Genomic DNA, 27,316 nt, shown 5'->3' with positions numbered 1-27,316 from the left:
AACACACATCGAGGATATAATGGGTATTCAATAAAGTTTGATAAAATAAACTCATAATTTTATACTATTTCTGTACTTTCTGTCAGTACACTGACATTCCTCTCGTCTTCCAGAATCTAAGGCAGTTTCTCAACTTCTTTACTCTTGACATTTGCAGTAAGAAATTTTTTGCAGGGGAGTTCCCTTTATTGCAGGAGCAAGATGTTAAGCAGCATCCCTGATCTATACTTATTGAATTCTGGTGGCACCTCTTCCCATGCTGTGACAAACACATCTCCAGGAATATCAAAATGTCCCCTGTGGGAGTAAAATCACCCCCTAATTGAGAACTACTGTTCTAATGTAACCAATAATTATCCGACCTTCTTTGATTACCCTTCCTTCATCTTTCAGCATAAATGTTACTTACTTAGGGAAGACTTTCCTGCCCATCAGACTAGATTTTAGGTCCCTTTTATATTTTCTAATAGCAGCTGGTAGTTATTCTTTAGTATAGTATCACAATTTTAATTTTACAGCTATTTGCATGTCTCCTTAAATTCCATGAAGGCAGAAATTTGGTGTATGTCATTGCTCTATCCATCATGCTTTGCATAGTAAGCAGCATATGGTAGCTGCTCAAGAAGTATTTCTTGAACCAATGAATGATAGTTAATTACCTTATCCTTTCTGTTCATATTTCTAACACTCATCAAATTTCTACAGCAAGTTTCTCTTTGCACCATGACCCTCATTTATGATGAGGAAAGGAGGGAACATCTTTTTGGTTCACTCAGTGAAGTATCACAATATTTGACCCATGACAGACACATGTTTCTTAGCATATACATATTCAATGTGCTTTCCAATCCTTTAATGAACTTGGGAAGTAAAATTACTACTGGACTTTTAATTACTGAAAACTAAAAGTGAATTTAGGATTTATGTTCAGTTAACCAAAAAAATGTGATTAAGTTGACACTCCTGCCTCAAGGCAAATATTATCTTTCACTAGAGAGACACAGTTAAGTATATCATAAAGTCAAAAAGTTCTAAAAGTTCAGTCAGCTAAAAATTCTGTCCATAAATGGTCAACTAATCCAGCTGATTTTTTTTTTCAAATGACTAAACATTTCAACATTAAGTAGAGAAAGCTTGGAACCAGCAACCTGAAAGACAGAGAGAGGAAAACACCAAGAGAAGCTAGTTTCTAAAATAAGTCAGGTTGAAGTATTTTTGTTTCTTTATTCAGTGCTGGCTTTTGATGTCTTAAAGTGAGTCCAATTTTAAGGCTTCAATTTGACAGGGAAGATATCAGAGAATAGAAAGGAGACATGAAGAGGAGGGGAGGGTACCATTTTTCTGGGCACTGCCTTTCCTGGCATGACCCTTACAAGGGAAGTATGAAGGGAAAATGTGTGAGACAGAAGTTAAGTGGCAAGTGAAATTATTGTGTTTAAGGAAAGCATAATATGCATGCCATGCTGGACAGATACAAAATGTATCACCATAAAAGCATACTTGGTATATTCTACAAGTGCTCATAAAGCTTTGAGAAAATACAGTCATTTTCTTCTCCAATGTCTGTCACTTTTTAAATTGTAAAAATCTTGTTTCCCAAAAGGCAAAAAACCCTCAGTCATACATTATGCAATCCACATAAGCAAATTATGTATAAATAAGCATCATTATAGCTGTCATTTATTGACTATTCACAAAAAAACTAGTCATACTATATGCATAAATTACAAACCCTCCATCAAACTCAATAGTTATGATCATCCCTATTTCACAAAGAGATAACTGAGACGAAAACAACTTGAGTTAACTTACATCAGGTTTTGCAACTAGCAAGTGGCAAGGTTAGGGATTCAAAATTGGGTTTGCCTTTACTTATTCTTCTAATGGAAGAAGAGATTGAGAAAGGCTTTGTAATAGCCAGTCAATGCCATGAGATATTTCTTTCCCAGCACATTTTATATGTTATTGCCCTGATTACTACATCTCCCCCTACTTCAACCTCTATGCTTAGATTAGAAGCTTCTTAAGTTTAGATGTCACCTTCTTCATTTCTATATTCCCAATAGCTACCAGTGTCTGTCACAGAGTAGATATTCAATACATGTTCTGTGAGAAAAGAATGACATTTTTGTGAATATAAATTCAATAAAATAATATGAAGACACTCCTACCTACATCTTGCCTATCCCTTTGCAGTGACAAGCCACATTCCAAAAAGGAACAAATTAGAGCAAAGGATCATGGGCACCATAAATGACTAGAAGCTCAAGCTGCCTGACAGAAGGCTTCATTATAGACCTGAATAATTATGTATTTAAAACAAAAGTTAATCAACATGGGGCTGCCATATCTTGTCTTTTCTGGAAAAAAAATGTGGAAGGAAATATGCACTACTGCTTTATTTTGGAAATCAGGGACTATTTTCAGAACTACTAAGAGTCCAAAACATTGGCCTCCTCACATCTATCCTTTCATGCTTAAAAATAAAGGTTCACTTTTTATGAATAGCTTTTTATGATTTCTTTCATGCTCTACATACAGTATCACAAATTCTCTTCACAAATCATACTGCAATGTTTTTCCTATTTTTTGCACCTAGCATTTTCATATATTACAGAAATTAAAAGATCAATTATTTGCCACATTATTACCTTAACTAGGCAATATTTACCAGATTATTACTGGGCCCTTCATTGATTTAAATTGTAAACTTCCACACTGGCCATTAAAACCAATGAAAATAGAGGCTGACTTTAAGAAAGAATTCTTGGAACTATAATAATTTTATTAAGTGACAGCTTTTAAAAAGCTTTTTTAAAAAGCATCTCAATGTGAATAATGAGAATGGTGACAAGGAATGTCTTAAGATATGTATCTTCTCTATAAAGATAAGAAATTAGGTTAAGTTGAATTAAAACAATATATCTGCTCCAGAAACAATTTTTTTTCAGAATTTTCATTGAAAGAGAGAGAAAGAGAAAGAGTCATTGTATAATAGATAATTAAAGACCTGTGGAAAAATTCAGGGGCTCTTTCTCACCTCTAAGATTGTCATTATGCCCCTCAGGGATACTGCCAGAAGCCAAAGTCTGTGCTGGATGCACCATATTGCTGACCTAGAATGATGCTTCTTAGGCTCTTAGGGAGGGGAAATAAGGTGAATTTTGTAATCAGAACAGCACAATTCTGACATCCAAAAACCAGCACAGCAAAATTCATACATTCAAATGAACTCCAGTTCCTTAATTGAGTGTGTCATCTTGTGATGCTATAAACATACAAACAATGCTGTTATTGCTCAAAACATTTTTGGAATTGTTCATTGATGATTATCTGTAATGTTTGTTTACAAGCTTAAGACAATCAGACTTATTGTCCTACTGTTTTTGATCAGAAGTCAGACTACATATATTGAGTACATATATTCAACACATTTGGCTCCAAATAGTGTTTAGTTGTTCCCAAAGATCGCATTCATCCTTGAAAAAAAAATCCTCCTAGTAAAAAATTTAATGGCAATTCCCAAGGTCTTAAAGCAATACCACAAAAAAGTCCCAAGAAAATTGTTAGTAAAGATAGCACTGAAATTAAAGCCTGAGATAATTATTCTTAGGTCATTATTTCTAGGGGGATCATACTCGTTTATATGCATATATTCTTGCAATATAATATATTACATTGTACACATGCATATTTGCATTCCCACAGAAAATTTCAAAAATATACATAAAGAAAACTTACACCTTCTGTCGTGAATTGAGAGTTGGGGGGTGAGTAGGGAAGCTTTTATTATTACATTATATACACTGCAATGATATAACTATATATACATACACATACATATACATATTTTGAGTGAGCGTGTATTGCTTTCAGGATAACATGGGAGAAGAGAAGGAAAAAAGGAAGGAAAAATGAAAGTAGAAATTAGAAAGGGAAGAAAGGAAAAGGGAGGAATGAGGGAAGGAAGAGAAATGCAAATTAGTCCTAATATCCTGTTGTCAGGTCTTTTATGTTTATAATTGCATTTTGTACATTCAACCTTCAATGTGTCATTTCATCTTCATGTTAAAATTGTGTGTTGTAAAGATCCCTTATGTAGTATATGAGAAAGGGGTAATATAGTTAAATTAGCAAATAATGTAAGCACTGTGACAGCTGTTACACTGAGTGAAGTGAGAATACCCTGGCAAAGGAAACAAAGATTTGAAATCTGTTCAAAGTTATCATGTTTTTATTGATCAATCTGTGACAAATTAAAAAATAAACAACAAAAATCACCCTTATCTAAGAGAAAACGTCAGGATGAACATTAAGGGATATCTGATATACATGAGGCTAAGGGTCTGTGCAGTGAAACATTGACACCACTGGTGATTTGAAAGTTTCCTCTAGCAAGGACTTTATAGACATTCAAAGAATCGTCATTTAAACTGTGACTTTGGTTTGGGCAATATGTTCCATTGTATATTACAATCTATTTGAAAGCAACAGAATGAATACCTCAAAAAGTACCCACCCCAAAAGTACCATAAACACAATATAAAGACAAATGAAAAGTAGGGAATTTTGGCAGCTTCTGTGATAGACAAGGGGGTAAATTCCTTAATGCTTGAAGAGGTCTTACAAATCAATATAAAAAGACCAATAACACAACAGAAATGTGAACAGAGCACACTGTAAATTAACATAAAAATGCATATAAAATAAGATGCTTAATTTCATTTGTAATTAAAAGTATGATTAAAAACTAACGTGAAAATGTTTTTACCTATCATATCAACAATGTTTAAAGAATTTGATAATATCCAGTATTAATTTGGAGAAACAATTTGATTTCAAGTACTTTCAGTGAGAGAATTAATTGGTCCCACTATTGTATAGTGCAAGATAGCAATATCTATCAAAATCCAAAATGTACATTTCTTTGGATAAGACAATTTCATGGGCAACAATTTATCCTATGGATATATGTTTGCATCTTCTTGGAGAAAAATATCAAGGAATGTCCATGTGGCACTTTTGCAAGCACTGGTAAGAACAAAGAATTCCTCAGGAGAAAAATGTTCATAAAGATTTTGATACATTCACATAAAGGAATACTAGACAGCTGTTTAAAAGAATGTTAAAGATGTTTATATGCTGATTTATGAAGCTTCTGAAAACATTACAAGAGTGAAAAAATCAAGAGACTTCAGTGTTTGGGGGAAAAGTATGAAATATTGACAGGGATTCCACGGTAGCACTAGTATTGGGTGCCATGAGTGCAGACTGGGGTGGTAGTGACAGGGAGATTTCAACTTTCCAATATATACTCTTTAATGTTTCTTGAATCTTTCCCTATGTATATGCTACTTTTAATAGCTTTATTTAGATATATTTCACATACCATAGAATTCATTCATTTAAAGAGTAAAATTCAATTTTTTTATATTCACAGAATTGTATAACCACCATCATAATCAAATTTAAAACATTTTTATTACCTCACAAAGAAACCTGTACCAATTAGTATACCCCATTTCCTGCTCTCTCCTTAACCCCTTACCCTCACAACAACTAATCTAATTTCTGTACTATAGATTTACCTATTTTCCCTTTTTTTTCCTTTTATTGGTACATTGTAATTATACATAACACTAGGATTTGATGTTACATATTCATACATGCACATAATATAACAGTATAATTTGGTCAATTTCATTACCTATTCTTTTTAAAATTTACTTTTTAAAATTGACAGTTAAATTATATGTATTTATCATATAAATATGTGATGTGTTAAAGTCTATATGCCTTATGCAATGGTTAAATCTGGCTAAGTAACATATGCATTACCTCACATAGCTAACATTTTGTGGTGAGAACACTTCACACTCAGTCTCTTAGCACTTTTCAAGAATACAATATAGTGTTAACTCTAGTCACAACTGTATAATAATAGCTCTCTTGAATTTATATCTCATATCTAACCATAATTTTGCATCCTTTGACCAACATCTCCCCCAACCCCCACAAACTGCCTCAGCCTCTAGTAACTACCAGTCTACCCCCAATTTTTATGAGATCAGCTCTTTTAGATTCTGCATTTAATGGGACAATGAGATAATTGTCTTTCTATGCCAAGTTTATTTTACATTCGTGATACTTCATATAAATGGATTTGTGTCTGATATATTTCACTGGGTGAAAGGTTTTCAAGGTTAATACATGTTGTAGCATGTATCAGAGTTTCATTTCTTCTCTGGCTGAATTATATTCCATTGTATGTATATATCACATTTTATTTATCCATTTACCAGATGATGGGCATGTGGTTTGTTTCTACTTTTTGGCTACTATGAATAGTGTGGCTATGAGGATTCACGTACCTATGGATGCACTTCTTTTTTAATACAAACTAGTTTAAATTTTTTAAAAAAATTAATGTAGTCATGATAACTATTAGTTGCTCAGGGAAAATATACATAAGATAAGATGGTGGAAAAGTAGATAGGGTGGGTTTTCTATGGAGACTTAGTGTATCATCAGTTAATTTAGAGAATGGAAAGCTTGAAGAAATTTTCAATAGAAAATAAATTAAATACATCATTTTCATTTTTGGAAAGCTTTTTAAGATAAAGATCTTAATTGGCTTCATTTGCATTTCTAGAATTGGGCAACACTTCATCCTATAAGTACAATAATTATTCCTGAAATGATTTCTTAAGGCCAGTTTGTTAAAAATAATAAAAACTCTTTCATTATAATGCATTGATGACAATATATCAAAGTTTCAAAGTTAAAGCTTCACCTTTGTGATTTTTATTTAACTTTCGAAAAGATAATCCACATCTGGAAAAGATGGACCTAAGTAATATCACATTCTTTCACTATACAGACTTATAATTGTTAATTTCTTATATAAACTTGTCTAAGTCATAATACCTACCTACTTTCTGGTCATACACTGGTCTAGATATTGCTGGGAAGAAATACAATAGATGTGGCAAACTTTTAAGTCAGTAGATATTGAGTAAAGTTGATTAACTTCCATAATATTGGTGAGCTTCATCCAATCACTTAATGGCCTTAAGAGAACAGACCTGAGGTTCTTCAAAGAAGAAAGAATTTTGCCTCCAGACTGCCTTCAGACTCATACTGCAACATCAACTCTTTCACTGATGCCCATCTGCCAGCCCACCCTGCAGATTTCAGACTTGCCAGCCCCATGAGTGCATGAGCCAATACTTCAGATTGGTGTTCTCTCTCTCTCCCTGTATATCTTTATCTATAGTAATATCTATAACTACACACTCCATTGCCTCTGTTTCCCTGAAGAACCCTGAACAATACAAGAGTCAGTAAGGGCTGGGGTTGTGGCTCTGTGGTAGAGCACTTGCCTAGCATGTGGGAGGCACTGGGTTTGATTCTCAGCACCACATATAAATAAATAAAGGTATTGTATCCATCTACAACTAAATATATATATATACATATATATATATTTTTTAAAAGATTCAATGAGTGTTGGTGTTAGGAAGTACTTTACAGATCATCTAAGTCAAGTCTAATCATTTTATAGTTGAGAAAACTGATGACTGAAGAGTTTGAGTTTATGTATATACAGACAGACTACAGTGAAAGGAGAGTAATCTAAGGACCTCCTAAAGTGATGATTTGTTCTAAAAGTTTTGAAAAGTACAAGGGAATCAGGTCACAAAGGTTTCCCCAAACCTATGTGGCTAGAAAGGTAAGAGGTAAAGTAAAATTATTAAATTATCATTTTAAACATATACAATGTGTTGAAAAACATTCAGTTTCCTAGTTTCCTCAAACTACTTTATAATATAATTATATGGTTCCTGGAGGCTAGTTATAATTGAATTATAGGGTGTCTTGTTCACATTCTAGCTGGTGAAAAAAATTGCTCAGCTCTGCTTTACAGTTCTCTAAACACCAGCTAGAATACTCATGAGGCAGCTTATAATTCAATTATAACTCCCCTCTGGGAACCATATAATTATATATAAAAGACCTAAGCCATCATATGTTCTCCATTTATTTTTTGTTATGAAAGGATTTGTCTAAAGTCTGATATTAAATTTGAATAGGTCTGAGTCAATTTGTACCTCAAGATTTACCCAGATACTAAAATAATAAAACATATTCACCCAGCTGAAAGATACTAGCAGTCAATCTGTTTACCCAAACAAAAAACCTATAAAGTACAATATCTATATCTTTCTTTGGATACATATATACACATATATATGCATATGTGTATATGCACACACACACACACACACAGACCTCCACAATCAACTGCAGATCAAAAATATTCCATCAAAACTGCATCTGTATCAAATATATGCAGACTCTTTCACGTATCATTATTTCCTAAATAATACAGCATAGCAACTATTTACATAGCATTTACCCTGCATTGGGTATCATAAATAATCTAGGGATAACTTAGAATATATGTATAGATGTGCACAAATTATTTGCAAATACTGTGCCATTTTATATGAGGGACCTGAGTACATGCAGATTTTGGCATCAGAGGGAGGTCCCAGGAATCGCAAATACCCCATGGATATGTATCTCACACAGATCCACACTCACATTTTTAATCAAACTTGTAATAGTATTGAAAATTGCTAGTACAATTACTATGACTCAGATCTGCAAAATATTCAGGGCAATGTATCTAATAGTTAATGGTTCAAAAGAGTATATATTTTGTAGAAATAAGGCAAGAGGATTGATACTGATCTTATTCCAAGAAAAACATTTCTCTCTCTCTCTCTCTCTCTCTCTCTCTCTCTCTCTCTCTCTCTCTCTCTCTCTCTCTCTCTCTCTCTCTCTCTCTCTCCCTGATTTATTTATTCATTTCCCAGATAGCCACAGAACTTGTTCTATGGTAGGCATCACATTTTCCCTCACGACTCACAGTTTATTTGAATGCATCTTAGCTTACAAATGTTCATGCGCATACACACACCCCTCCTGTAGGAATGAATTGCAAAGTTTGTCACTTATTTCATTTCACAAGGATATCATATATGCCCTGTGCTTAGTATTGAGGTGGTCTACAGTATATGGGAAACAAAGAAATATCTATAACATAGAAAATACTTTCTAGAACCTTACAGTTTAGCTGAAAAGCTAAGGATAGCCTACAAGTAGAGGAAACTCTAAGGTTGGCAGCAAGAAGCATTGAAGGTAGTTAAATGTGCAGAAGCAGAAGGGAGGCATGCCAAAAAATGAATTCTGCATACTCTACAAGTTTGCCTATGAGATATTCGAGACTGCAACATGATTTTCCTAACAATTTAATTGTTCAGTGTCTAACCTGTGTCCTCAAGCAATACAGTGAAAGGTTTAGATCCCAGGCTATAAAATCAGAATGCAGGGCTTCCAGCTCTGACACTAACTAACCATGAGATTTTGGACAAGTTATTTGACCTCTTTATGCCTTATTATGCTCATATATAAGATAGAGATAATAATAGAATTTATTTCAATGGATTTTATAAAAAATTAAAGAATTATTATGGTAAAAGCATTTTGTATAGTTCCTGGCACATTGTAAGTGCTTAATAATAGGTGTTAGCTATTATAATACTTTTGTTGTTGTCATTGACATCTCCATAATTATCATCATCATTATCCTGGTAACATTGACAGGAGAAAAAGGGGAAAATTACATTAGGATTAAGATACAGCTGTAATGGAAATTTTTAAAAAGGTGACACTAAAAGATAAAAATAATTGCATGTAACCTCACTAGTTAAACTAGTTAAACCTAATACAACTTTAAAAAGATATGGATATTGCCCCAAAAAAGCCAAGGGTGGAGGCTTTTCTAGATACATCTAGGACAAAATTAAAAGTGAGTGAATAAGAACACTGCTAAAGTCAATGATGTACTGATGATAGTTGTCAAACAAGTCCTGGAATCAATAAGTGGATAACCCCTATTTTGCATCTGTCTTTTCTGTCAAAGAGATTTATTTTGGACTAGAAATAATAATGGAATCATTAATAAGTATAAATTAAAGGCTGGGATTCATCATGAAGTAGAATTTTAAAAATTCATGTTTCTGGGACTCTTGAAAGATTTCTAAGAATATTGATTTAGCTCTGAGACTAGGAAGCAACCAGCACCATAAACCAGCACAGGCATAATCTGAATATGCCTTGACAGACTAATTTGCTTGCCTTTGGGGCGGACTGACTAAACTAACAGGGCAGGGAAATGAGTAGGTATGTTTCGTACTCCATAAGGCATTTAGGAAAGTCCTTCATGATATACTTTTGGATGATTTTTAAAAAATATACAGATGGGGTTAAGGATGGTACAATTAGGTTGACACATAATTGAATGAACAACCATTCCAGCGTAGGTAATTAATTTGTCTTTAGTGATCTTTCTTCCCTTTTTCTACTTAACATTTTAATCCATGCCATGGATGAGGAAATAAAGTTTGTAGATACCAGAACCAGTATAGTATCTAACCTCTTGAATGACATGATTATGACATTTCAAATTCAGGCCAGAATGGAACTATGACGCAAATATAACTTGTAATTTCAAAGACAGATATTTCAAGTCTGGTATTTACATTAGAAATAACTATATTATATAAACTCATGGTAGAAGAAACTGGCTTAAAATATCTGTGTATAGAGACTAAAATATCTTAGTTGACTGAAAGCACATTGAGGAGGCAGGATGATGAGGGTGATGTGAACATAAGATGTGTGAATGGAAATGTAGACTCTAGAAAGAAAAAAATGGATTATCTGATTTTGGCTTCCAAAAGCAGACCTGAATATTTTGTTCAATTGTAGACTTTTCATCTTCAAAAGACCAAACAGAATGTGTACAAAAAAGAGTGACTGTGATAGTTGAATAGCATGAAGATGTGTTATCCTTGCATAGGTTCAATGGCTACTTGTCAAGAAAGTTCTGGTAAGGACTCAAGCAAGAGGAATAGATGACTTATTTCAATGGATTCTTTTAAGTCTAAGTCTATGCTTAAAAGAGGGCAAACTGATAAGAAGCTGGAAGATACGAATGAAAGCTGGTCCGGAGCTGGGAACCAAAGAACACAGCATTGCCACGAAATTAAGGATATTCCAAGGATAATTTCTATCTGGGTCAGCTTTTTTCTGAAACTCAGGTGGTCCAGGATTACTTCCCCAGTTCCATCTCATTCTGGTTCCTAGCCCAGATTCCCTCTCCCCAAAATATGATTCTGAACCTAGTTACTTATGTCGATGAACCTAGAGACTTAGGAAAAATTTTAAATTTCCTTCATTGTTATTCCCTTCCATATAATCCCCAAAGATTAGATTGCCTAGGGGACCCATAATGCAGTATTAGTAAGCTCAGTGAACTGAGAGAATATCAATTGTATTAGAGTTCATTTTTTTATGTCTCAATTTTTTCATATGAAAAAGGAAGTGGTCAGATTAAATGGTCATGGTTACCAAGGTCACTTTCAGATTGAAAATATATTTTACTTCTATCAATATTGTGTTAATTTGAAAATACCATTTCATGATTTTTCAAAGGTGTAAACAAAAGCATGAAAATGGACTATTATTTCACTTATTGAATTAAACTGAATGAATTATTTCCATATTATATATTCAGTTTAAAGAAAGTTAAAAACTTTAAGTTCAGAGATTTGGGCAAATACAGTTTTACTTCCAGTCCTAATTGTTTCACAAGTTTTCTTATTTGTTAATTGCTTAGTTTGTTTCAACTTCAGTACATTTTTATAAACATTAGTTCAGTTTGGTGGAATTTCACACAATCATTCTTTAATCAACTGCCTCTTTACATGGCAAATGCCAGATCATGCAAAAAGTGGCCATAATTCAATACTTAGGAAAGAAGGCCCTAGAAGCCTACAGAGGAAGTATGAGCCTAGGACTTCCTACTCTGACTGTCCCCAAGCAAGGATTCTTCAAATTATAATGGCACCTTCCAGTTTTTTATTCAATTTACATGAGGTAAAATGTGTCATTTATTTAAAGGTGAAAATACTTGGCATAGAGCAAAAGCGAAAGGCCCAAAGATATACTATTTATACATGCAGGATTTAAGGCTGAAATGCCTTAAGTGCTTCATTTTCAATGATTTTCAAATGCAATTTTTCTCAGAAACAGAAATAGGTAGCTCAGAGAATCACTGCTCACTTTTCACCATATGAGAGCACTGGTTTCCAGAGATGAACAATAACTATTAACAGCTCACTCTTGTTTCAACATCCCCAAGGAAAGGGTTTATTTCCTTAGATTCTACATCAAGGCATCTTGGGAAAAATCCAATCTTATCAAAAATCCAATGACAGGAGTAGCTTCCTAAGCATTTTAGACCATTTACTCCCAAAATAACATTGGTGCTCAAATAGATTTCATTTTATTATATTGGAGCCTTTTGGGTAAGGGAAATTTCACCAGAAACACCAAGGGAAAGAATTTGAAATGCTATTTGTTGATGGAGATGGTGAGTGCATAGTTTATGTAATGAAAGTTTTTCCTATTGCTCCCCTCTATTTAAAAAAAAAAAAAAAAACATTAATCTCTGCTCATCATTTTTGGGGTTTCAGTTGATCTATTGTCTCACCTTTCTGGGCTTTCAGTAACTCAAATTAAGTTATCAAAGAGAAAACTCAAAAAGAATATTGGCGAGGCAGGCAAACTTCTATCATAGCTGAACTAGGTAGCATATATAGCTTTTTAGATGCTGCTAAAGTATGGAGTGGCTTCTGTAGGTTGTTGCTTGGTATTCTTTTAGATTTTTAAAAATATATTTAGTTGTCAATGGACAATCATTTATATATGTGCATTGCTGAGGATTGAACCCAGTGTCTCACAAATGCTAGGCAAGTGCTCAACCACTGAGCCACAACCCCAGCCCAGCAGTTGCTTCTTGTTTTTGCTTTTTGTTTCAGAATGGGGTTGTTTTGATTTTTGAACTTTTACCTAAAGAAAATGACTTCAGATCCAATTCAACCCTTTATACTCTCCTTCTGCCCCTTCCCTTCCCTTTTTGTGAGTATAAAAGTTGGCTTTGAAATATCCTGTAATTTTCTAAAATCCCAGTAAAAAATTGATTCAGAATTGACCTGAAAGACTCATGCTCAAAGCAAGAGTAAGAACTAACATTCTAGCACCATACACTGAAATTCACATAAGTTTATGTAAAACATTCTCTGATTTGCATCATTGAGCAAAGAAATACAAACCAATAATCAACAACTGAGTTGGAAGTAATCATAACTGTTATGTGATTCAGTAAGAATTATAAACTGTTCTGGGAGAAGCAAGCTAGAATGAAAAGAAATGGAAATGGTGGTGTGACAACATCTAGGATATTTAACATGGAATGAATGATGCTACCAGTTGCCATTGTGCTCCCTGATTAGATCTGCTTAAGGTCCTGCTCCTCAACATATATGGAAAAAATCCAGAATAAAAATAGTGAAATAGGGAAGAGACAAAAAGAACTTATGCTTCTTCAACCTGGAAAGACAAATGCTAAGAAGAAAGGTATGTTATGGATGTAACAAATTAAGTTGTAGATTGAATGATTTAAAATGTCATCACATTTCAGTCAGGTAAAAGTAGGTAACATTCCATGAAATCGATGAACAGAGTTTATGATCAATGAATAAGATATTATAAATATCATTTATATATTAATTTTTTCAAATATTTTAAATCTAGGGGAAAATATAAACTAAATTTGGTTTGAAAAATCAAGACTTCACCTTCTTTCTGGGATAAGAGAGAAAAACTAAATGTGATAAAATATTGGAAATTATTTAATAGAGGCATGGGCTATAATAATTAAGAATTAAGGAAACATTGGGAATTTTTTTTCTGTGTGAAGGAGATAAGTTTGAAGAAAACACTATGAAAATTTGACAAAAGATAAACATTTGAACAGGGCCTTAAAGATTTAATTACTTGAGGGCTGGGGAGATAGCTCAGCTGATAGAGTGCTTGCCTTACAAGCAGAAAGCCTTGGGTTCAGTCCCCCAAAATGATTTAATTACTTGAAAGTTCACAAGTCTCAGAAGGAAAAGAAGGGTATTAGAGAAGAAGAAAAACATCAGCAAAACATGAATGAAGGCAAAATGAATGACTTATTAATGAAAGAGAAAGGTTCAGGGTAGCTGGATTATAGACTCCATGGAAGAAATAATGAAAATCAAGGTCAAAGGCAGGCAGAGCCTTAAATGTCATGATAAAAGACTTTCACATTATCTTTTGGGCAACAGAAAGTAGTTTTTGAGCAGGAGAGTAATCTTGGTACTAGCTCTACTTTTTGTACTAGTCTACTTACTAAGATTTAGGAATGTAAAAATTAGAACCAAAGAGAGCATGATAAACTGTGTTTAAATATCTAAAGATGTTTGAAGGAGTGGAAAGGAGTTAGGTATACTATTATGTCTCAAACTGGTTGACAGATTTGAGTTCCATATGAAATAGGCTAACTAGGGCAGTCACAAATGAAATGGCTGCTCTAGAAGTTCTCCAGGTTCCTAGTCACCTAAAAGAATACTGTCGAAGGGATTCAAATACTATGTGAATTTCCATAAGATGAGAATAATTAGACCAGACAATCTTTTAGGTCCTTTCTAAACTGGGCATTTTATTCATTCTTCCACAAAAGAGCTTGTCAAATAGATATTATTTCCCATTCATCATTTTTCTTCACTACAAATAATTTAACCTCATTTCACTATTATTCATATTACATGCTTCACCTTCACCTTACTGGTTGATCTCTTCTGAATACCATGTAGCCAGCGCATGTTCCTAACCAATTCTCACAACCAAACTGAATATAATACTTGCCCCAAAAGAAGCCAGATCTCTGTTACTAATTATGATCTTATATAGAGTAAAGCCTCAGTTAACTACAGCTCAGCTAATGAAACATTTTATTTCATGTGCTACACTCAACTTTTATGAGAAAAAGAAACATGGTGACTAAGCCAACAGATATCTAGGATTTACTGAAAGAAAAACAAATTCATCTCTCAAGAAGTGATCTGTTGCCAGAAGAGATTCATTTCAATCTCCTACTTTTCCAGCACCATAAGAACTGATTTTGCAATAATGAATTTGAGACCCTGAAAAAATATCCCAAAAACTAAAGTAAAATCCAATTATGTTCACTGAACTGTACTCATTAAGATCATAAAATAGACTAGTTTTATAAAACATTTCAACCACAAAGACTGAAATAAAACAGACTGATACTTAACTTTGAAAAGCCTCAATTAACATCCCCTTCCCTAAGTATTATAGTTAATCAAGAATTTTGTTTTAAAGATCCATGTCCTTTACTCCTATGTGTGAAGGAAAAAAGAATATTTCATCTTTACCTCTATACCTACCACTGATATTACATGTAGGTATTCGTAAATATTTTTGAGCAAATAATATTTGAGTGTATTAACACAAATATTAGTTACTATATTAACCTGCCTCAGTAGCCCCGTTACTTCTTTTCATTTTCAAAAAGTTGCTGTCTCTGCATTCATATATTACTGTCAAGCCACATAAATTAGATTCATAATTATCCATATGGTACATACTGGGGGTGTGCATTTATCTTCTTAAACTATAGGATATTAAAACTAAGTGATATTGAGGGTTATCAAGTTCAACCATCTAATTTTATAGAGGTGGAAACTAAGGCACAGGGAACTTAGATGCCATGTTTACGATACAAATGTAGGATGAAAATATTGAGTTTTCTTTCTGGATCCTGTGTTTCTTCATATACAACAAACTGGTTCTGCATTCTGTATACTCAAGTAGGAAACAGATACACAATTTTTGTACTGAAACAAGAAATACTCAGAGATGTTATGCCCTTTTGATGCTAGAATTCTCAGGCGCAAAGAAGGCTGGTTTTCCTCTCTTTTATTGGAAAGGTATCTTGTGTATTTATTTTATATCCTTGCTACTCTAAAATCAATCTGACGATGTTTTAAGAGACAATAAAAGCCAGAATAATATGGCATAGATTTATCTATCAGTGGCAGCAGTGCAGGAATTGCCATCTACTGTAATTTGTCAGTAATTTATAAGAGTACCTGTTGGGGATCAAGACATGAAAGGCTGCTTTGTATTATCAAACCAATAACTTCTCACTTCATTTTAAGAAATTGTAATTCTTGGTAAATGAATTGCTTGCACAGGGACTACCATGAGGCAAGGTTTAGAACTGTAGTATTAAGGGTGTTTTTATGTAGTATTACAAGTTTTGATTTGTTTTGTGTTTTTGTACTGGGGATTGAACCCACGGACATGTTAACACTGAGATAATATCTCGAGCCCTTTTTATTTCTTTTATTTTGAGACAAGGTCTCACTAAGCTGCTTAGTGCCTCACTAAGTTGCTGAGGCTAGTCTTAAACTTACTATCCTCCTGCCCAAGTGCACTGCCACTGGGATTACAGGCATGCACCACCACACCCAGAATATTACAAGTTTTGAGGGGTGCAGTGAACAGGAAATCTTCAGAAGTTTAAGGAAGAAATTGCAAGGCAACACTGTTAAACCTTTGGATGTGATGGAATTTGTCATGGCCCCTTGGTTTTACACTTTATTTGGGTTTGAACACTATGAAAGCTGTGCTTTAGTTCACATGATAATATTGTATATAGTCTTTTTGTTGTTTGAGAGAGAGGTCTTAGTCATTTGCTTTATGATCTTATTGGGACATTGTCTTTAAAAAGAGACTTCAAAGATTATAATCTGGAATGATGAGGTAAAATTTAACCTGGACAATAAAAAAAGATACTCATGGCAAACAAATCTCAATAGGAATTCGTGAGTTGCTAGCCTATAAAACATTACATATTTCATAGCTAACCTTGTTGTCACATTGAAGCACAAAGCAGAAGAAAGGAAAATTGGCATGCTGTATGCAGCAGATTCTCTAAGTACTCAATAATCTATGTGGACATAGAGGTAAATATTACCAAACAGGAAGGAACCTGATAACTTATGAAAATCTTAAGAAAAGCAATAAAACCAAAAATAATCCCATTTCTTCAGTTTGTGAACTGTGGTGTCTATGATCTTTGGGGAAATGGGCTACATTGATGGAGAAGGGATTAAAAGCATTCTAAAACTTAATGGATGATCAACTCAAAAATATCGCATACTTACTTTGCTGTTATGGCCAATCATAAAGTGTACCTGAAAAAAATAAAAATGCAATTTCAATTTCCTTGATCTTTTATGTTTATATTATCAAAAATGATGGCATAGTTTTTAAATTTATACATCAGAAAGGTTATCTAAGGAAAAATGGTTTTTCACAATGCTAATCCTTTATGAGCATTTTTAACTTTTATAACAGTGATTAAAACTCAAAATAGGAGTTACCTGAAATATTTTTCATTACTGTGTCTGTTGATTGTCAACACTGGTTTTTCTGTGGCGTTATGGGGATGTAGGTAAGAAAATGAGCAGTCATCATTTTCAAAATAAATCATGGTATGATAGTAGGCAGGAGGCACTAATGTCTGCCAAGGTTCCTGTCCAGTTTATCACTTCAAGGTCTACCTAGTGCATTTTCCATTCATTTATCAATGGTTGAACACTTATTAAGTTCCTTCCAAGTCAAGGTACATTATTCACTAGCCCCCATCACTACAGGACTGAGTTGAAGCAGATTATTGCCACAACAGATTACTGAGATGCCTGACAAACTAGCTTATAATGTTTCATTCTTACCCTGTCAAGTGAAATTTAACAGAATTAGGATTGACATCAAAGGTATTTCTGAAAAGGTCATGATCTTATCACATCACTTAGATTTGCTTCAGGTTGGGTGGGAAATCTTGAAAATTCTACACAACTTCAAGAAGACATTCATAGACTTTTCTCTCAGTGATCCACTTAATTTTTTCAAAAGGTGGAGGACATAATGTTGACAGGGCTGATTACTTAAATAACTTATAAGACTGGAAGGCAGCTTAGCCAGAGCTTATGATTCCACCAACCACCAGAGAAAAGACAGCCAGCTGGAACACTATTTTTTTTCATACATATGGTTCCACAATACTATCTTTACCTGAAAGATGCCCAAGCTGGACATTCTGGGCTTTCCTCCTCAGGTTGGCCCTTCTAGCCTACTTGTTCAGATATAAAATTGATCTTATATAAATTACTGCTTGGGTACCTGCCATAATACACCACATCACATCCTAGTACCTAAGCTCTTCCCAACTTGGCCTGTAAATGGTCTGGATCATAATCTTCCAGCTTCAGCCAGAATAGCTCTATTCTTAGCACCATTGCTCTTCCACAGGATACATTTCTTAACTAACACTGGGGCATCTATCACTCAAACATCTTAATTTTACCTAATCATCAATGGCAATATGTCAACTATATTCTACCAGTACTTTTCCAGTCTTAGGTCTGATTCCAACAGTTTCCTATCTCCAAATATTCCTAACATCCCTGAATACAGACTCCCTATTCTAGTAAGTTCTATAGCAAGACAAATTAACACCATCCTTATTTCTCACTTGAGGCCATATTATTTCCTCTCATTTGTTCTCATCCCCATTTCCTCATCATCTACCCAAACCCTACCCATCACCTATCATTAAAAGTTTGGTTCCTTCAGAAGACCTTCCCTGATTGTTTCAACAATGATAAAAAGCTACCATTTGTTAAGTATATATTACTTGCTGCTTAGAATCCATTATACCTTTAATATATAATCAGTAAGCCATTAAAATTCACCCACTTAAAAATCTACAATTTAATAATTTTAATGTATTGAGTTTTACAACAAAACCACAAACCAATATTGTAATATTAATGCCACCCCTAAAACACCTCTTGGGCTCATTTGTTGTCCCTGTTCTAACCTCCAACCCCTGGCAACCATTAATCTATTTTTGGTCTCTTCAGGTTTGCCTTTTCAGAACTTTTCATATGAATGGGCTCATACAATCCTCTTTTGTATTTGGCTTCTTTTACTTAGCATAATGACTTGCAGATTCATTCATGTTACAGCACATATCAAAACTTCAATGAATAATATTCCATTATCTGAATATGCTATATTGTGTTTATCCATTTATCAGTTGTTGGACATATGGATTATGGTTATTTTTCAGCTATTAGGAGCAATGCTGCTCTGAACACTGGATTATAAGCTTCTGTGAGGAAGCATGTTTTTATTGCTTTTGTGTATGTACATAGAGGAATTGCTCAATACCAAGGTAAATTTTTCACATGGTAATTTTATGTGAGACTTTTTTGATAACAGATTTATTGAAAATATGTGTGTATACAACCTTACAATTCATCCATTTCAAGTGTACATTTGGTGGATTTTAATATGTTCATAGAGTTGTGCAACCATTACCACATTCAATTTTTGAACATTTGTACTACTCCCAAAAGAGGCCCCATATCCTTATATGTATTATTGACAATTTTCACAGGACCCCTACCGGTTAGATATTCTTTTGCTAGTTGTACAGATAAAGAGATGCTCAGCAAAACTGCCAACCAGCTGGTAAGTATCAGGGTCTGCATTTGCCCCGATCTATTTGACTCCATAGCTTGCAGTATTTCTGCATCTTTCCGTTGTCACTTATCCTGAGTCCCTCTTCATGGGGGTGATTCTAGAATTCTCATTTAATTTTTTGTTTATGTCCCTCTTTTGTCACATAATCATCAATTTCCTTATTTTTATATTATACCTCAAAATGAATATATTCTCTCTTCAACTAAAGTATAAGCTACTAGACAACATGGAGTATACATTTCCTTTACTTCTCAGTCCCAAAACTATTGTAAGAAAAAAAAAGTGTGGTAGAAAGATTAGGAGCTCAATATTATTTTCATAATCAGTGAAAATTATTCCTTAGGATTAATGTAAACCTCTACTCTAGTAAAGGTCAGTTTTGTCTTTTCCTTTAGTAACAACATAGCACCAGCAGTTGAATGTCCATCACATTCTAGAGTCACCTTACTCCATAACAACTTGTCCTTTACTTAGAATTGCTACAGCAACATGAATGTGGTCTGCATGGTGCAGTCTTTTATATCCTTGTATTTAACCTGAACTTGGAGATGTCCTCTAGGTTTTAATGTAAATATGTTAGGCTTTGTCTTCTGAAATTGACTTCAACAAATTTTCAGGGGAAATACTGTGTCTTTTTGTTTTGGATCTCCTGTGTTAGCCAATATAGTGACAAACACACACATTTCTACTAAATGCTTCTACCAGTGTTCAAAGCATCATTGTGAAGTTTTCCTGATGATGTGTTGCTCTAGGAGTGTGAAGTCTGGCATTCTGTTATGTGCAGAGACTGCCACTATTGTGCTGTGCCTCTTTGGGAAAATTGCTGACCAGCCCTGAGCCTCTGTTTTACTACCAGAAATATGAACAGTGTTTAGATGAGAAAATTTCATCACTGCTTCCTATTCCTGAACCCTATTCCCAGACAATGTTTACACATTCTCAATCACATATGTCTAGTAATTTCAATAAGCAATCATTTTTGTCTTGATATTAATGAGGTGCCTACCAAAAACTGTTATCATTTTTTACATTTATTTAACATGAAATAATTTTCAGCTTTTTGTAATAAGTGTACAATGTCTTTTACTTGTCCTTAAATGCACCCATATCCCACTTTAAAAGTTTCAAGAATATTTTCTTGTATCTAAAACTCCTTTCTTCATAGGACAATTTGTCCTCCCGATTCCCTCCTTAGGATACATCCTTACGATACAGCTTTCCTACTTCATTAAGTTTGTTTTCATTTTTCTTTTCTGCTAGTTTTTTTTTTTCTTAAAAAAAGTAAGGCATAAATACGACTCATGGACATTAAGCTGTCATATTTCAAAAGCAATGGAGCATTTTCTCATTAACTAATAGAAAAATGAGCATAAAATTTGATAAGCAATAAAATAATTGAAGAAACTGGAAGTTTTCCAAAATTTTCATCTAGATAAACTATTTAAACAAGATATTTTATTTTAAACAGCACCTTACCTTATATATAGTCCTGAAAGTACCTAAACTAGCATCTTAATTTCAAAATGTTGTTAGATAACATTTATATGGTTAATAATAGATCCTGTTGCCATGGAACCTTAACTGAATTTTGTAGCTCCCAGGGTTGATTTTTCAGCAATTAAGCCCTGAGCTCTAATGTTTCATTACCAGATTTTTTATATGAATGTAATTATTTGGATGAGGATATTGAAAACATTTTCTATTTTGCAAATGATACTCAAATTGGAAGAAAAGCAAAGGATGAAGGAGCTGTAATCAAAACCTTAAAGACCCATATGATTCAGGTGACTGAGATAAGGCAAAATGTAATCTCATGTAAAAATGCTTGGGACTAAGAAAGTACATTCACAGATACTCCTGCAGTGTGACATAACACCATCTCTGCTCCTACCGTAATCACCTTCTCCTCCCAATACACAGTTCACTACAGGAAAACACAGAAGTGATGGGAGAGAGAGGGGAATCCATTGATATTATTGGCCCCCAGGCAAACTAGAACAAGGAGATTATTAGTTGTTTAATAATACGCCAATTCTAAACCTATAAATCAAGTGAACTAATCCTGTTTTTGTCCAAGATTCTCATTATAGTAGATCTGTACTTGAATCAGCAGTATTGATCATTCTCTTTCTGTTCTGGACCACTGCTTCAAAGTAGTACTTACTAATTAAAATGTGATAGCCCTAGTGTTGAAACACATAGAGAAAGACAATGTTTTCATATTTGCATTATTTCTCACTGAATGGAAAATCAGAAATACATTATCATAACTCAAACCTATGGAGGAAAGGAGGACAAATCCTGAGGCATAAGAGAGGATGTGCTGTCTTTGGTTGGCAGTGACTAGGAAATTTGGAGCAAATGATCAACTCATGTGGTTCTGGAGGCAGGAGAAGCAGCTTGGCAGAGAAATGGCAGAGGATGAAGTCTCTTACAAAGAAGCTTTAGATTTAGATTTAGAGTGTCTTTCTGTAAAAACAAGGGTTCTGAATTCCAAGTTGTCACATGGTTAGTGAGAAGCAGAACTGTTACGTGAACCCAATTCATCTGTTTTAACTATAAGTCGGGGGCTGGGGTTGTAGCTCAGTTGTAGAGTGCTTGCCTAGCAAGTGTGGGGTACCACATAAGAATAAATAAATAAAATAAAGGTATTGTGCTCGTCTACAACTAAAACAAATATTTAGAAAAAAAGAATGAGGCAGTGTCATGTTCGCTATTAAAATCAGTTTCAGTCTTAGCTGAGTGGCCTGAAATGTGTTACTAAACCTGAGTTTCAGTTTCCTAATTCACAGAATTACTGGGAAGAATAAAAGTGATGATAAAAAGTCTCTAATACAGAAAAATTGGTGCTTGATAAATAGGTGTTATTATAATTAGTATTAATTATTGGTAAAATATGTGCTTTCCATTTTCCCTAGCTCATTATTTACTGCTTATTGGTGGCAGTTTTTCTTAATTGCAGCTTCCAATTTTTTTATTTATAATGCACCTCTTGGTAGTTGCATCTGCAAACCAAATCCATAGTGATAATGGCAAACATTACGAAAATAATAAATGTTCTAAGAAAATACACAGAAAATAAATAAATTGCTCTCATACTCAAAATGTGTTTGCAGTCTGAGGAGATAAAGACGGACATTGATATGAAATGGTTTACCATGCATCATTAATAAGATCACTCAATAGATTTTAAATGCTTAGTAAGTGTTCTAAAATATGCAGGCCATAATTTTGGCTATTGTACATGTACTGATGCATTTACTATCCATAACAAGCTTATAAGTAAGGACTACTATTATTCTCATTTTACAGATAAAGACACTGACACCTGGGACTTAAATTAGTCCTCCAAAGTCACACTAGTAATTGTGTCAGGATACCAATGTGTCTCTAAAGCTCGTGCTCTTAGACACTTTACTATACTGCCTGTAGTATCAATCAAATACAGATAAAATACCTAAAGTGTTGCAGCTTGAATACCAAATGAATTTAAACATCAATGAAATACTGAATAAGATATAGAGATAATAAATGCATCTAAATTAAGCAAATGAAACTCAACATTTCATTCATAAAAAGGGCAGATCACAGTGAAAAAGCCAACAGACCAAAAACACTGTCATCATCAATTTCTGGTTTACTTTCTTTTTTTTTTATTTTATTTTTTTTTATTGTAAACAAATGGGATACATGTTGTTTCTCTGTTTGTACATGGCGTAAAGGCATACCATTTGTGTAATCATAAATTTACATAGAGTAATGTTGTTTGATTCATTCTGTTATTTTTTCCCTTCCCCCCACCCCTCCCACCCCTCTTTACCCTCTATACAGTACTTCCTTCCTCCATACTTGCCCCCCTCCCTAACCCTAACTCTAACCCTAACACTAACCCTTCCCTCCCCCCCATTATGTGTCATCCTCCACTTATTAGTGATATCATTCGTCCTTTGGCTTTTTGAGATTGGCTTATCTCACTTAGCATGATATTCTCCAATTTCATCCATTTGCCTGCAAATGCCATAATTTTATCATTCTTTATGGCTGAGTAATATTCCATTGTATATATATATACCACAGTTTCTTTATCCACTCATCAATTGAAGGGCATCTAGGTTGGTTCCACAGTCTGGCTATTGTGAATTGAGCAGCTATGAACATTGATGTGGCTGTGTCTCTGTAGTATGCTGATTTTAAGTCCTTTGGGTATAGGCCAAGGAGTGGGATAGCTGGGTCAAATGGCGGGTCCATTCCAAGTTTTCTAAGGAATCTCCACACTGCTTTCCAGAGTGGCTGCACTAATTTGCAGCCCCACCAGCAATGTATGAGTGTACCTTTCTCCCCACATCCTCGCCAACACCTGTTGTTGCTCATATTCTTGATAATCGCCATTCTAATTGGGGTGAGATGGAATCTTAGGGTGGTTTTGATTTGCATTTCTCTTATTACTAGAGATGTTGAACATTTTTCCATATGTTTGTTGATTGCTTGTAGATCTTCTTCTGTGAAGTGTCTATTCATTTCCTTAGCCCATTTGTCAACTGGATTATTTGAATTCTTGGAGTAAAGTTTTTTGAGTTCTTTATAGATTCTGGAGATTAGTGCTCTATCTGAAGTATGATTGGCAAAGATATTCTCCCATTCTGTAGGCTCTTTCTTCGCATTGCTGATAGTTTCCTTTGCTGAGAGAAAGCTTTTTAGTTTGAATCTATCCCAGTGGTTGATTCTAGCTTTTATTTCTTGTGCTATGGGAGTCCTGTTAAGGAAGTCTGATCCTAGACCTACAAGGTGAAGATTTGGACCTACTTTTTCTTCTATAATCTGCAGGGTCTCTGGTCTGATTCCGAGGTCCTTAATCCATTTTGAGTTTAGTTTCGTGCATGGTGAGAGATATGGGTTTAGTTTCATTCTGTTGCATATGGATTTCCAATTCTCCCAGCACCATTTGTTGAAGAGGCTATCTTTTCTCCATTGCATATTTTTGGCACCTTTGTCTAGTATGAGAAAATTGTATTTATTTGGGTTTGTGTCCGTGTCCTCTATTCTGTACCATTGATCTACCTTTCTATTTTGGTACCAATACCATGCTGTTTTTGTTACTATTACTTTGTAGTAGAGTTGAAGATCTGGTATTGCAATACCCCCTGTTTCACTCTTCCTGCTAAGGATTGCTTTAGCTATTCTCGGTTTCTTATTCTTCCAGATGAATTTCATAATTGCTTGCTCTATTTCTGTAAGGTACATCATTGGGATTTTAATTGGAATTGCATTGAATTTGTATAGCACTTTAGGTAGTATGGCCATTTTGACAATATTAATTCTTCCTATCCAAGAACATGGAAGATCTTTCCATCTTCTAAGGTGTTCTTTAATTTCTTTCTTTAGTGTTGTATAGTTCTCATTGTAGAGGTCTTTCACCTCTTTTGTGAGATTGATTCCCAAGTATTTTATTTTTTTCGAGGCTATTGTGAATGGGGTAGTTTTCCTAATTTCTCTTTCTGAAGATTCATCACTTATGTATAAAAATGGGTTGGATTTATGGGCATTGATCTTGTAACCTGCTACTTTACTGAATTCACTTATGAGTTCTAAGAGTTTTCTGGTGGAATTTCCAGGTTCCTCTAAATATATAATCATGTCATCAGCGAACAGGGATAGTTTGAGTTCTTCTTTCCCAATTCGTATCCCTTTAATCTCTTTGGTTTGTCTAATTGCTCTGGCCAGAGTCTCAAGAACGATGTTGAATAGAAGTGGTGAAAGAGGGCATCCCTGCCTTGTTCCAGTTTTTAGGGGGAATGCTTTCAGTTTTTCACCATTTAGAATGATATTAGCCATGGGCTTAGCATAAATGGCCTTTACAATGTTAAGGAATGTTCCCACTATCCCTATTTTTTCTAGTGTTTTGAGCATGAAGGGGTGCTGTATTTTATCAAATGCTTTTTCTGCATCTATTGAAATAATCATGTGATTCTTGACTTTAAGTCTATTAATGTGGTGAATTACGTTTATTGATTTCCTGATGTTGAACCAACCTTGCATCCCTGGGATGAAACCAACTTGATCATGGTGCACTATCTTTTTAATATGTTTTTGTATGCGATTTGCTAAAATTTTGTTGAGAATTTTTGCATCGATGTTCATTAAGGATATTGGTCTGAAATTTTCTTTCCTTGATGAGTCTCTGTCTGGTTTAGGTATCAGGGTGATATTGGCTTCATAGAATGAGTTTGGGAGGGTTCCCTCCTCTTCTATTTTATGGTTTACTGAAAACCAAGACATCTGAGGGTATTCAGTAGCATCTGGAGACACTGTCTGTTTCAATCTGCATTTATCAAAGTCTTGAGGAAGAACTATTTTTGCATTAAAATATGCTGGTCATATTGAAACAGTATATTTGAAGCCACATTTTTATCTCAATAATTGTAATGAAAATCTTTCTGTATATTACAAGTATTTCTGATAAACAATATCCAATTGATATGGAATGATTTTTCATATTGCCCAAATTTCATTTCTAATGGTTGTTACATTCTGCCACAAACATTTCTCAGATAAACTTCTTTTAGTTGTGGGAACACTTTCTTGACTACATTATTTCTCCATTGCCCTATCCATTCAAACAGGCTACAATAAAATCCCATTATGTGATTTTTCATGGGATTGAGAAAAGAAAACATCATAAAGAGGAAAATGATAAAAGCAAGATATATTGCTCCAAGGAGATTTTTCTCAGAAACTCTCTTTGTAGTAGACAGATGTGCACTCACATCTGTTTTAGGACAACATGGAGGCTGTAAGAAATCATGCAGCATTCCTGCTTTTTTAACCTCATAACCCACTCCCAAATACTCATTGTATTGTATGTAATGTAAGACAATCCCTTGAGGCCAAAATGAGAGGCAGGAATCAACCTCACTTATTTGAGACTCACGTCACTGATTATCCCAGATCTGCTATACTTTCTAGTGCTCTCCAGACAGTCCTCCTAGCTCCATGCTACTCAAAGTTTGGTGCATGGAATCATCACTTGCAAACTTCTGTTCTCATTAGGGTTTAAGAAGCATTGCTCTAGAGATGACAAGATGTCCAGCTGTAAATATTTAAATATCTCTCAGCTGAGGGATATATGAAAAGATCTTGACCGATAGTTTTGAAACACAAAAGGGTGACATTAACAAAAATTACAAGATGCAAAATGAAGTCAGACATATTTACAAAGCACATCCAAAGTCCAATAGCATACATCAAAGTTTCTTGATTGACACAGTTTACCTAGGGGTCTCATTAACCCTACTTCTTCCCTCTTTTCCTTGAGAGGAATATCTACCTTGTAGAGACCCATGCTAGCCCCAATGTGGAAGATTCTCAAACTTCATTATCATCATCAGAATTGGTATTATTATAAGCTAACATTTATTTAGTGATTTGTATACAGGCATCTTGTGAGGTACTGCCTATGCTTCCCCTTGCCCCATAGTGCAGGTGTGCAAACTGAGATTCAGGAAGATTAAATTACCTAACTCACAAAGCTAACAGTGTCAAATATAAAGTCATTAATTTCTGCCTTTGCAGCTTTGGCTGGTAACCATTTTCCACCTTTCTGGTCTTTTCTCTACTTGTGACTCTAGGCTTTCTTTCATGTCACTTCTATGTCTACTCAGAAAAATACATTTTCCCAGTAGGCTCAAAATGCCTGCCCAAGGTTTCAGTTCTGCCAGCATGTATGTATTACAGAGGC

The 27,316-nt window shown here is 34.3% G+C and overlaps 1 protein-coding gene across 7 annotated transcripts in view; it reads right to left on the bottom strand.

The window, feature by feature from the left end:
* TENM1 (teneurin transmembrane protein 1) overlaps window positions 1-27,316 on the bottom strand; it is a 753,664-nt gene that overhangs the window by 602,747 nt on the left and 123,601 nt on the right. For 6 of the 7 annotated variants that reach the window (XM_079123321.1, XM_079123316.1, XM_079123318.1 and 3 more), the window contains one exon: window positions 17,196-17,225. The exons of the other annotated variant lie outside the window; for it this stretch is intronic. The gene's annotated coding sequence lies outside the window, so the exon portion shown is untranslated. The remainder of the gene's footprint in view (window positions 1-17,195; window positions 17,226-27,316) is intronic. 7 annotated transcript variants of the gene reach the window in all.

The sequence above is a fragment of the Sciurus vulgaris genome, assembly GCF_902686455.1.
Source record: "Sciurus vulgaris genome assembly, chromosome: X".
NCBI lineage: Eukaryota > Metazoa > Chordata > Mammalia > Rodentia > Sciuridae > Sciurus > Sciurus vulgaris.
This window is presented reverse-complemented; position numbering and strand designations above follow the sequence as displayed.